Source organism: Pterocles gutturalis, unplaced genomic scaffold (assembly GCF_000699245.1).
Source record: "Pterocles gutturalis isolate BGI_N339 unplaced genomic scaffold, ASM69924v1 scaffold11207, whole genome shotgun sequence".
NCBI classification, from domain to species: Eukaryota; Metazoa; Chordata; class Aves; order Pterocliformes; family Pteroclidae; genus Pterocles; species Pterocles gutturalis.
This window is the reverse complement of record NW_010115476.1, coordinates 57,600-70,986: the sequence shown is the minus strand read 5'-3', so window position 1 is coordinate 70,986 and position 13,387 is coordinate 57,600. Positions and strand designations below refer to the sequence as shown.

At 47.2% G+C, this 13,387-nt stretch overlaps 1 protein-coding gene across 1 annotated transcript in view; it reads right to left on the bottom strand.

Annotated features, from left to right (window-relative positions):
* COL23A1 (collagen, type XXIII, alpha 1) overlaps window positions 1-13,387 on the bottom strand; it is a 46,411-nt gene that overhangs the window by 21,342 nt on the left and 11,682 nt on the right. The window contains exons 3-5 of the mRNA XM_010075191.1: window positions 5,742-5,768; window positions 3,832-3,858; window positions 3,113-3,139 (exon numbers count right to left, since the gene is read on the bottom strand). The gene's annotated coding sequence lies outside the window, so the exon portion shown is untranslated. The remainder of the gene's footprint in view (window positions 1-3,112; window positions 3,140-3,831; window positions 3,859-5,741; window positions 5,769-13,387) is intronic.

Here is a 13,387-nt window from a genome sequence, read left to right as displayed (position 1 = left end):
TACTCTCTCTGGATGCATCTGGTCATAGGACACTGGTCCCTGGGTCTGACCCTGCGTAGCAATGTCGCCTTAGAGCACAGAAACCTTGAGTGCTGGTGATTTCCAGCTTTAGAGTACTTGATGAAGCCATTTCAACATAATATTCCAAAATAAGCAATTTTTAAAAAATGAAAATTAAAAAATAAAATAAAATAATAAATAAAAAAAATAAATACAAAATAAAATAAAATAAAATTAGAAGTATCCATAGGTGTCTCTATTGACTGTCACAGTGAGCTCTGCAGGATGCTTTCTGTGCTGAGCTTTTATATGCAACATAAGCTTGGCAAGCAGCTATATTTTTAGCAGAAAGTTAGAGAGAAAAAGCCCCTTTTCTATCTGCAGCCTGAACTCCAGCCCGTAGCTATAGAGCCAGTTCAGCCACAGGGCCAGCCAGTGTTTAGTCCCACAGCAGCCCAGGATACAGGTGCAGACGTTACTGGTTCCATCTCCATCGCGCTGGCCGTTGAGCAGGCGTGTGCCGCATGGGCCACTGGAGACAAGAGCATTTACCCCACAAGTTGAAGCCCCTTTTCTCCCTCTCAAGAGCAAACCCAGCCCTGCTTCCACATGCCCTGTGCATCTGCTAGCCCAGATGTGCAAAAAACTCATCATCTGTCAAAACATCTGCACTGTCAGTGAGAACAAGATCAGCCAGGCTAAGGGAATAAATCCAGAGCGGTCATCCCAGCGCTGGCTCAGGGAGCAAGCCTGGCTTATAAAACCAGTTCTTTCCAGATGCATAGCACTGTGTTTGATTTTAAGAGAAAAATACAACAATCAGAAATACCAGGGCACAGCAGTCCCAGCCTGGGCAGCATCCTGCTTCAACTCCCTCTTTCTTCCCTAGAGCAGGAGGGATCTGCTCTTTGTTTCTCCCTATAATACACTTATGTGCATTTTGCCGTAGATTTGATTGTGTTTATTCTCCCCCCTGGTTAGGTGAGGCTGTGCAACAGCCTGCTTGATGCTATTTGGGACCACTGGTGTTCAGTGCCTCAGAGAGCCTCCCTGGTTAGGTGAGGCTGTGCAACAGCCTCCTCGATGCTATTTGGAACCACTGGTGTTCAGTGCCTCAGAGAGCCCAATGGGAATGCCTTCCTCAGCTCTCCAAAAATCACCCTCAGCACCTGTGTTAGGCATGCTCACGTGTGCAATAACCTCGTTTTTGTCCACACTGGCAGCAGGTGTTTATTAGACACAGAAAGAGAAGCGGTGCAGACAGGAACACATTCAGCAGCTAATCCTCAACTGACTTCATCCCACTTGCACCAGAGACCGTCCCTCCAAAGCCGCCCCAAGCATTATTCTCTTTTAATCTATCATTCCTAACGATAATATTTCTGTGTTCACTGACACACTGTCCCCTCTCCACTGCCCACAGACACACACATTCACGAGGGAGGCAGCACTGCCTGTATTCCCAGTTATTTATCCTCCCGTTGATGCGATGACTTGCTGCGACACAACTTTCAAAAATCAGCTAAACAAAGCCACCACTGAAACTGGAGAAAGAAGATAGATTAAATTAAGAAATAAAAAATAATCTGGGCCAGATAGTATTAAGAAGTTTTGTATCCAATCCACACCCCTGGGTGCCTGGAGACATAAAGGAAGCTATTTCCAAAGCCAGGCACCAGTTGTTAGACCTTCTTGTGGCGTGGCTCTGCCAGGCTTGTTTCTCTCACTTTCCTCCCAGATTGTTTTGGAGCCTTTTTTCTTACTCTTGTGCAAAAAGACATAAATAAATGGGAAAGTAAAGCAAAATCTGCACAAACGCAGGTCAGGAGAAAAGAAAGTACATATTTTTATCAGTAGGTAAGTGTTACCTTGGGAGCTGGCACCAACCCTGCAAGTCCAGATGGAGCCTGTCCCCAGAGCATCTCCCACGGCGCAAACAGGAGCCGTGGCAGGAGGTGGGTTCCTGCGTTATCCAGCAACACAGACCACTGGGGCTTCAGAGCCTGAGCAGCATCTCCTCCAGCATCACCCAAGTCATCGCTCCGAAGTCACTCACTCTGAAGTCATCCACAGCCCCAGCCAAGGAGTGAAAACTCATGCCCATGTGCTGCTGGATCACCTCTTAAAGCCTTTTTTGAGTATGTGGGTGGGCTCTTAGACAAGGTTGAGACCTCATGCCTGAGCCCCTCCTCAGCCACGCAGAGCATAAATCTATTGGAAAAATTTTAGGGGCCCTCAGAGCCCTAGGGTGGCATTTCCAAATGCACCCAAGGCAGTTGGGAGTTGCTTCAGAAAATTACACCAGCTTCAAAAAAAGACTCAATAGCCTCCAGGCAAAAAAGAAAAATTACTCTGAGACATCTCTGCCCAACGTTAACCACTGAGGTCCTGGCTACATTTCTAACAGCTGCATCTAAGCCTACCAGCCAACTCCTGGGTGCCAGCTTTGCACCCAGCCTCTGCTCGGGGCATGCCCACCAGCATCCCAGCACAGCCCCCCATGGGGTCTCCAGCAGGTGCCCATGACCCATGGCCAACCCCACCTCCATCCCTGCAACGGAGCCCACCCACACACCTTGCAGTAAGTCCTCCCGTCTCATCCCCGACCTGGGAGACTGCCTACCACTATGGCCATCGCCAAAACGGTTTTCCTTCATCATACAATTACTTTAAATGCTTTATTTTCAATCAAAGGCAGCCTGCGCACCCAGGCGGGTAGCTAAGCAAGAGAGGAGGAACCTTCTATCCTGCACAACACTGTGCTAGTCTGGCCTTGGAACACTGGGTCTCACTGCCACATACTGGTGCTCTAATGACAACAAATAAGGACCACAGCTTTGAGAGAAAGATAGAGCCTGTCTCTGACACTGGAAGAGAGAATTGTAGAAACAAAACCCTTCCTGAGACGCTTGAAGGTCTTCAACTCTTGTTTCCCCACAGTCAACATTAGGAAAACCACCAACACAAAGAGCTCCAATGGCAAAATTAAACATTTCCAGAAGTGTTACCATACCTAATTTTTTACCAACAAAGCTGCACAAAGCCTTGTTTTGTGCAGTGACCAAACCCAACCAGATTTTAGAATAAATCGATGTGCCGTGTTACTACTTACCCTCGGGCCGATGTCCCCTGCTTCACCCTGCGCATCACAAGCAAAACAGCAAGGGTCAGCTATTAGAGTTCACCTTTCAACCACGAAGGACCAAGCACAGGGTTAGCTGGACGTGGGAACGGCACAAGGGAAGGGGCAAGAGACCTATTGCTTAATGTATTCAAACCCAGGGAGGAGAAGGGCTCGAGACAACACAATAGGGAATGGTTCTGCCCTGGCAGGCGATGAAACAGATAATAAATCAGAAATAGCGGATTGTTTCCAACTCTAAGGCTCCCCTAGCGACTGCTTATGTCCTACACATGGGAGGGTGAACATCACTTTCAGTACAGTAAGGATCTTCTTGGGCTGCTCTAATTTCATGGGAGGATGTCATGCAAACACAGAGCGATGGAGCCCCCAGCCTTGCTCTTGGAGGAAAGCAAGAAGGGTTGTATGCTGCTCTCCTAACCCTTAAGGGGTTAGCAGGAACCCTGCAGCAGGGATGAGCTTTAAGGCCATCCTTATTCTTCCTATATCTATGGAAATTCTTTCTGCCCTCCCTGTCCCAGGGCTCATCCAAAAGCAACCCCAGAACCCGCTGTCACAGCTCCACATCCCAACAAAAAACAGCGTCAACACTACAGTGGTGTGTTGGGGTAACCTGAACTGAGAGAATTACAGCAGGAGGAGGACATACAGCTGCTTCCCCCAAAGCCACATGTTAGTGCTGTCTTTACCTTCTCCCCTTTTGGTCCTGGAGGTCCCTGGAAATACAGAAGGATCCGAGTTAAGAAACAGCAGAATTGTCAACACACACAACATCAAAACCAAGGAGACTGCATTCATCAGTTCACAAACCTGAGCCATGCTCACTATTATTTTAAGTTACACACGCTATGACTTGAAGTCACAGACTGCTTCACACAAGCAGCATGCTACTGAGAAGCACCAGCGGGGTCCTGCCACTGGTGCCAGGCCAGAGGACCGGGGAAGGACCGCGGAGGGCAGGCAGCGTGACAGCCTCTCGCCAACACGTGACTCCAAATAGATGCGAGAGATTTCTTGAAGTCTTAAATCACTTCTAGAAAAACACATGCTCAGCATATCATTACAACAATTATACATCTGTTTGAAATAAACAAGGAGGATGGGCTGCTTTCTTTGGCCTGTTTGCTGAAGACATAAGTCATCTTCCCCTCGGAGCAGCTTTCTGTAAGACAGGCAGAGCCACGCTGCAGCCCCAAAGAGAAGCCGCAGAGCCACGCTTTGATGTGCCTGCTCTGCATCCTCCTTCCAGCACAGAGAAAGACTGAATCTTGGGGTTCAGCCCAATTTGCGGTGCTTGCCAAAGCGGGACCCAGTGGGGGAAGGTCAGCAGAGAGGCCGATAGCGGCAGCATCTGCATCCCCACGCAGCATCCCTCCTGCTGGTAATTTGGCTTTGAGCAAGGCTGCTGGCCCCTTGCTCGCATGGAAGAGATCATGAACAGTCTGGTTTGAGTTTGGCTGTTTGATAAGTTTGTTTTTCATTGAGATTTTCCCTGCCTCTTGCCCAGAGGTGTCGCTCCTGCCTGGCACACATGCGCGGCTCGCAGCCGTTTGCATCCACGCACGTGCCAAGGGCAGCGGGCGCAGGAGCGCGCCGTTGGGGTTTGCGCTGTTCTTCCACCATCGCGTCTCACTAATTCAAAGCCAAGCCCTGAACACAGCAGTGTGAGCTGGCCTTCTAGTTTCTTGGAATTTTTTTTTTGTTTTCTAACATGTTATTTCTAGATTTTTTTTTTTTTTTTTTAAATTCACATTTGTCATCTTCTGGGTTAGGATAGAAACAAACCTCAGCAATATATAGCTATAACAAAATACTCCCTGACTGGCTAGAAAGAAATATCTAGAGTAACTTTATGATTGCAAAGAATGAATAACTTCTGCCCACTTTGAAAATCCCAGTTGGTTTAGGACTGGAGCTTGAAAAGATTTCAAACGGTGCCCTCTAGTGCACGTGGTGGGACAGAGTGGGGTTCGGACACCAAATCATGAGCTGTGACCTCCTGCAGCAGCCATCCAGCCAAAGGAATCACAGCTGGCCAGTGTTCAGCTAGCACAAAAATAGAAAAGCCTGTGTTTCTGTACAACAAGTAAAAAGAGAGTAGAGCACGTGAGGACCCAAAGGGCTTCCAAGCAAAAATGAAGTCAAGCAACCAGCTCATAAAATGAAGCCCAGGCTGTTCCCCAAAGCACTGCACGGACACCAGGCACTCCCAAGCGCTTCACCTGGGCTCCTGTGGAGGCAAAGGGACCCAGTTTGGGAACAATTATTTGTATGATACTACTTCGTAGTGGCAGGAGGACACAACCAAGATTACTGACTTTGCTTCTTCCAAGGTGCTACGGGTGTTTATTTCCCAAATTTGGGCTGCAGCCCAAGAGCAGCTGCCAGGTAAAGAAAAGCTCACCTCGAGCTGTGCCGGCCAGCTCTGGTTAGAGTTTAAACTTGCATGGGTGACAGACCATAGAATATTTTTTTTTAAATCCAATTTTGTCTCCTAAACAGTTATATATGTAGTAATAAATTAGTAATATTTAGATTCTGCCTATTTCAGAGCAGCTTGAATAAGCAGACGTTAGATTTGGCACTCGGTGCTACTTACTGGTTTGCCATCCAAACCAAGAGGCCCCTGAAAAGGGAAAGAAAAGACAGTATTATTAAAGAAAATAAAAATTAAAAAACCAATTTACAGACATAGCAGTATCAGTCATGCTATGGAAGAGGCTTTACATACAGTATAATCTTTGGCTGCGTTACTTATATACCTAATCCTTCATCCATGCAATCCAGCGGGAGAGTTTCACAGAAGCACAGTAAGAGGCATCGAACAATTTGCAGAGTAAAAAGGAGCATGAGAGGAAGCGACAGGATTAGTGACAGGGACAGGGTGACACTACTCTGGCACAGCGCTCGGGACTCCCTGAGGCTTTTAAAGACTCTAAACAAGCAGCAGTAAAACATGCCTGATTTTGGTTAAACTGAGCAGATCCCAGGAGTGATTCACATCAATGTCAGATCTGAAACCACCTGTTTTATCAAAAGGAGTTGCAGAAACTCTACGATTTTACCCCAGATGTGGGGATCAGCCATCACCCTCAGTCCATCACGGTAAATCTCATTGATGCCAAGGCGTGTCTTGCTATGGAAGAAGGAAGGGTACCTCTGCCCCATGGGCCAATACCTATCTGCTTTGCTCATCTGCAGTGATGCAGAGCTGGGAACGCACTTGTATTTGCAGGACCAAGCACTCGGTCACCCCAGTTCCTCCCCAGGTCTCCCCTTTCTAGCGTTGCTGCAGGAACACATGGTAAGTTGACGTGATAAATGGTTATCTCCCCATCGTTTCTGGCATGCAGCCCTTCATGAACATGGAGCCACTGAACTCACTGGGCCATAGGAAACCTCACTTTTGAGAAAGGATGCAGGTGGGGAGAGAAAGCACAGATGCCCTAAGGTCCAAAGCTGCTCCTGCAGTCAGCTGGAGCTGGCACTCAGGCACTTGGGGATGGAGGGAAGCAGTTCAAAACTCAACAGCTACAGTAAATCCCAGAACGGCATTTCCACCCATCTACAACCTGCCACATGAGAACTTAAAACCTTTCCTTGTTTAAACCCAAAGAAGGCTCAGCCCTGCAAACCGTTCCTGAAGAGACACGGCACGATGGTTGCTCCTGTGGTCTCAGACACAACCCAGCCCTGCTCTCCTCACTGCCTTCTACAAATTCAAGGGCTAAGGCTTGCAGAATTGTACCTTGGGATCAGCACCCCTCATACGTCTGCCCAACATGGCCACATGTGTGCAGCATCTGCGCATCCTCCTGGCTCCTCCTGCAGACGCGCTGGGCTGAAACATCTTGCTTTACCGCCTTGTAAACTGGGAGGTCCTACTCAAGCAAATGTGGTTCGGACTATGGTATAATGCCACGATAAAGCATCAAAGTTTTCTGTATTTCTTAGGGAACCGGTTAGGGGAAACCTTTTTTAGTTTAGCTTAAATGTGTGATGGTGAAATTGAGCAACAGAGAGAAAGGTGTGTAAGAGAAGCCCAATGGCTGCATTAAAACCAGCATTCTTCTGGCTCCCAGCTCTGGCCAGCGATAAGGAACAAATCAGTCTGCAGTGGCTGTGGTGACTGGGCTTGGACTATGGAACTGTGGGACACACACAGCTCTGTTTGGAAAAAGAGGAAAATCCAGGTGGCTGAGTCCTGGGCAGGACATTGGTACCTGTGTTATAAGGACTAGGGGACCTGTACAAGAGATGCTCACCTGAAAATAAATGGGGATTTCTTTACACACGAGATTTATGAAGTTACCAAGTATAAGTTATACTGTTCACATGATGTGTATTGTTTCTCATAAGGAACTACCAGTACACAACTGCTACGTAGCAGTAATGAAAAATACAAATGAATGCAGTTGTGTCCATTAATGCAAAGGCTTGAAGGTCACAACCAAACTGCTACTTCTTCCCCTAATGTCCCCTCCATACTTTATATCACCTCGATTGCTTATAACACCTGGGAAAGGCATCAGGTCCACAGAGCATCTTTCCTGAAACTATGACTGCTTGAGATGGTTCACCTGAAGCTCCCGACGCAGCTGTCCGACCTCCAGAGGACAACATGTAGGACTAGAGCATAGAACTTGAAACACATTCAACTTCTGAAAGGAGAAGTCCCAGAGATTTTTATTTTTTTTTTTAATTTACAATACCAACTCATCAGCTTTTAGCTATTCTTGTATCAGTCCACAAAAGGACATCCAGAAGGAAAAACAATGGCCTATTCAAAGGATGTTTGTTTGAGGGAAAGCATTTAATGCTTGAGAGAAACAATATCCATTGGACTTTCAAAGGGGCTCTTGGCCAGCCATGCCACTGAACAGACAAGCCTAACTCAAGACTTAGAAATGTTTCGTTAGTCTGGCCTGGAGATGTAATTGACTCTGCTCTACCTGTCCAGCCAAACATCTGCATGAGCAAAGGCAAGGTTTCTGAGAGCAGCCAGAGGACTGAACATGTAAAGTAGGAGAGAGCATCTGAAACCTGGGCTTGCCTTAAATGATTGTGTACAACTTCCAGGAAAACCCATGTGTTGAGATCACTATTGTCTTTTATTTCAATTCTGCTCCATGTCACTTTAATTAAAGATGAAAGATTTTTTAGTTTATTTCATAGAATCACAGACTGGTTTGGGTTGGAAGGGACCTTAAAGATCATCCAGTGCCACCCCCTGCCATGGGCAGGGACACCTCCCACCAGCCCACGTTACCCAAAGCCTCATCCAGCCTGGCCTTGAACCCCTCCAGGGATGGGGCATCCACAGCTTCTCTGGGCAGCCTGGGCCAGTTTCTGGGCAACCTGTTGGAGTTCTTCCACCACTCTCACAGTAAAATATTTCTTCCTAATATCTAATCTAAATCTCTCCTCTTTCACCTTTAAACCATTACCCCTCATTCTATCCCTCTACGCCCTGATCAAGAGCCCCCCATCTCTCCTGTAGCCCCCTTTCAGCACTGGAAGGTGCTTGAAGGTCTCCCCGGAGCCTTCTCTTCTCCAGGCTGAACAACCCCAACTCTCTCAGCCTGTCCTCGTACAGGAGGTGCTCCAGTCTCTGACCATTTTTGTGACTCTCTTCTGGACCTGCTCCAACAGGTCCATGTCCTTCTCATGTTGGGGGCCCCATGTGATAACTAAGGAACAGGAAAACAACAAGTAACACTTCGTTCCCCCAGTCAAAACCCACCTCTACAGAAGCTTTCATTTTGGGGAATACAAAAATCACTTCCACTTAAATGACCAGCACAAAGTGTAAGAAAAATGTGAGTTTTCTGGACACACCATTACAAGCAAGCAAGAGTAAGAGAAAGGTTCACAGTGGCTTTATGCTGTGCTTTCTGCCCAGGGATAAATGTCACTCATGCTTTTGCCCACTCTCGATGACAGGCCTTTTGTTCCAAATCACACCCACAATGATCGCACTTGACATAACTAAATGCTCAATGTATCAAGAGGGGATGAACTTTCTACCTGGGGCAAACCTGATGTTTTAAGACAAGGTAGAGAGAAAATTCAATCAACTTTCCCCAAAATGTGGTTCTGACCAAAACCATCACTGCACCAGCCAAGCAGGACAAAACCCATGAATCCTGGGTGCTTCAAGAAAGATGACACTCATGTGGTCCCATGGTTTTTTGTTGCACAGAAGCCCAGAAGTCTTGTGATGTAGCACCAAAAAGTCACCTCTCACTGCAAAAGCGAGATTAACCCAACGCCAAGAGCAGATGAAGGCTTCAGGTTCACCAAAGCAGGAAGACATGGAACTTGCAAGCTCCAATTCACATGGAAAAATCTCTTCCAATAAATAATAAGCATTTCCCCCGTACATCCCTTACCCCTGTTCAGAGCAAGCCTCGGTGCCAGCCTGGCTCCTGGCCCTCCGCCTTCCTCCGCTGGTGCCATCGCTGCTGCTGGCAGGGACGTCCCTGCTCTAGCAGCGTTACAGGAATTATAAGGGAGGGAAAAATATCTAGTGAAAACAAAGCCAGAGATTATTAAGAGGACAATCCTTCTGAGTTGGGAAATCTTCTCTTATGGTTATTTTTAATGTTTCCTGCTCTGCTAAAAATTAGCACAGGGATCGGAAGGAACCCTGCAGTCAAATTTTAACAAATTTCAAAGGGCTGCCTTCAATCTCTGTCTCTGTGGTTTCAAATAAATGGTAAAATCTTACATTTGGAAAAGAGGAAAGTGTCAGAACAAAAGAGCAGGACAATATTTTAGTATCCCTGCGAAGGGCCCTGGGTCACTGGGCGGCGTGGTTTGCAGCGCAGCCAGGGAGTGGGGACCATCCTTCCCCATAGGCTCCGCTGTAAATCTTCCCAAGTGGAACAGTGTCTGGTGGTGATGCGGTTCCTCAGCACATTTTTGTATGAGAAGAAAGCTCTGGCAAAAGCTGTGGCCAAGCACGCCCTGCCAGAGCCGTCACAAGGAAAGTGGAGAAAGGCAGCCAGGTTGCCTGGGCTCCTCTGAGCCTCCCAGCTGAAGGAAAAGGAGAAAAGAGGGAAGAAATGAAATGCGAGACCTCTAAATAGCAGCTGAGAGCCACTGGTGCTAACTGCAAATGAACTGAGTACAAGACGTGCTCCGAGATGTCCCCTTGTCCTTGTCCCCCATTACTGCTAGCCCCTCCTCCTTCCCAAAAATCCTCAGTGCAGAAGGACCAGAAGCCATTATAAAAAAAGTTTCTACTCCATCCAATATCATTTCTGCTACAGTAATCATTTGCCCTTCCAAATAACAGCATTTAAGTATCTGTAAAGAGATAGACTCCACAAATGAAATTGGTCGTACGAGGAATTATCCTCCGCACACACCGACTGCAATGGCTGAGCCTGGACAAGTCCTTGGTGGGAAGTTCCTCTGCCTCTCCGACCTCTGGGGTCCCTGGTGTGAGACCCTGAAATTTCATCAGCCTGCAAAAAGCACAGCATTGGAAACGTTCCTACTAGGAGCTGTCATATTTAAGCATTAAGATCACTAAAATCACAATAGCTTGATGTTTAACTATATACAGTGTAGACAGTCTCACTGGAAGGGGATAGGATTGCTACACCAAGAAACAGCCCTGTACTTAAAAATAAATAAAAATTTTTCATCATGAACGTGTTTATTAACAATCCTTTGCTAATTATTTTCTTTGTTTGAAAAAAGCTATTTCACTATTGTCTAAAACAAATTACCCTTTGGTCCATGATTGCATGAAAACTCAAAAGCTACTTTTTCACTACTAGGTGATAGCTTTTTCTTAATTTTTTAAAAGCAAATAGCTTCTACAGTTCTCTTACAAACACAAAATAGTGATGTCGATGAGGCATGCCTTTTTAATATTTGCAAGACTAACCGTTTTAATTTGGAAAATAATTTACGCTTGTAATTCCACACATCAGTATATTTGTTTAAAAAACAGAAGCAAAGAATATTTGAAATGAGGGAAGCTTAACTACCTTGGCTGCCCCACAAGTGACTCAGGTCTTGAAAAGATATTTTCTGGGTAAATCAATAAAACACCTTTTCTTTTTTTCTTATTTCCAAAGCCACTAAAATGAGCAGAGCTCCAAAGCAAGCCCTGATAAATACCCTATTGCCAGATTTAACGAGGAAACCATTTACACACAGCATTCTCTGAGGTCTCACTTTTGCACGTGGTTAAGCTTTAAACACATCCAACCTTGGTAATTTACCCAATACCTTTTTGCAAACACAAGCACCTTTGGCACGGCAGGTCCCCCCGGTCTATGTTGGCGGGTAGCTGGGGGGCTGCTGCCACCCCCTCAAATCAACCTTGGTGGCACCTGCACCGAGGCTGGCAGCGAGGCACGGGGACCACAGCTTTCCGCATGCAACTATCAACTGATTTACGGTCTTCTCCAAGGCAGCAAGATGTCATAGAAGGACAAGATAGGCCAGACATGGGTATTTATTTAGCCATTAAGTTGGACACCTGGATCAAAAAACATGTTAAATCTCAGGCATCACTGGCTTATTTATGGGAACAGCAGGGAAGAGAAACTCCTGTGACCGGTGTCAGCTCCCGTTTGGGATCGCTCTGGATATAAAGCACGGCAGGAGGCACTTGTGTGACAGAAGATGTCACACAGCATTCTCATTGGACTTCCCTTGACAGACCAAACCCTACACGTGCTGTAGCACAAGAGGACCCCAAAACCCAGGCATGGCCACTTCTGCCTATGCATGTGTATTACCCCAGCTGGGTGTCCAAAATTTTGGGGCACAATTCACCACCACTGAGGTTTTGAGGATTTAATGGGAAACCCTCTTCTGATTTGGTTCCCTCCCGCCACTGTCCTGCACAGCCTCAAAGCCAGGATCTCCTTTTTTGGCTGAAAAACCTTTTTTAAAGAAATATAAAGATACAGGGGAGGGTAACTAGGGGTTCTCCAAAATCCATCTCCCTGCAAGCCGCAGCCCTGCATGTAACATCTGATCTCACTCTTGGGGGGGATACCAGTTGGGCTGCTTGGGGCAGTGGGGTGAGCTGAGCTCCTCCTTGCTCCCAGACCCCCTCGGCTGCAGCAGCTCTCGCCCCTCTCCCAAATTTCTTTCCAAAAAGGCCACCTGAGTGCACCCCAGGCATTGCCCAGAGCATCTAGGGGGGCTCAGCATCACCAAAACCCCAGAAATCTCCTCTGAAACCTTTCTTGGGGGGACCCACATCCCACAGCCCGAGCTGACAGCAATAAATCCCCCAACAGAGGTGTCAGGACAACGATGCAGAGCAGCAGCCTGATAAGAGCCAAGCACGTGTTAAGAAACCAACCAAGAAAACGCAAATCTGTGCTCTGCTCAAAAAAAAAAAATCCGTCCTCAGACTACTGGGCGGCATCTGCCCATTCTTTGCTGGAAACGGAGCAGAAAGCAGCAGTAATTTGCTAAAAACTTCACCCCTAATGCAAACCAGACTGCAGGGCTCTGCATGGGAGCAGCCACCTCGGAGGCTGGGCTGGTCCATGCTGGGTATCTGGTGGCTGTGCATGGGCAGCCTCTGCAATGAGAGCCCCGCTCCCTTCCACGGGGCACAAACACTTGCAATGGTTTCTGAAATCCTTGGGAAACGGAAGGAAAAAAAGGCAAACAGAGGAGAAAGAAGAAGAGGAGAAAGGAGAAAGAAGAAGAGGAGAAAGAAGAAGAGAAAAATAGAAAAAAAAACCCCAAACCCTACTCTGAGAATGTTTTTGGGGCAGTACGGGGCCCTGCCCACTGCTCAGCCCCTCCTTTGTGTCCCCAGTGTGGGCTCACTGAAGTACTTCCATTCCCAGCTGCTTTCCCAGCCATGCCAACCACATTCACCAGGGTTTCACTGGGTGGGACATGGGACCTTTCCCCTGCAGTAGCTGCCTCTTCCTTAACCACCAGATGTGCCTTCTTCCATCTGTCTGCAGAGCTCCCTCCTTGTTTTGCTGGAAGTCTTCTCAGAGATGCTCCGGAAAAACACCTGGAAGCAAATCCAACACTGACTGGTCCAAAGGGGTGAAACAAATGCTGGGCTGGAGCTGCAGGGACACTGCTCGGGTTTGTGAGCAAGGTTACTTGGCTATGCCACAACAGAGCTGTTCATTAGCTCCTCCTGACGTAAAATGCGGCGATTCCTGGGCAGGCATGGCAGCTCAGCTTATCTGCTGCAGAGCATCATTTCAGAAGCAAGAGCTCACTCATCCATGCACCGCC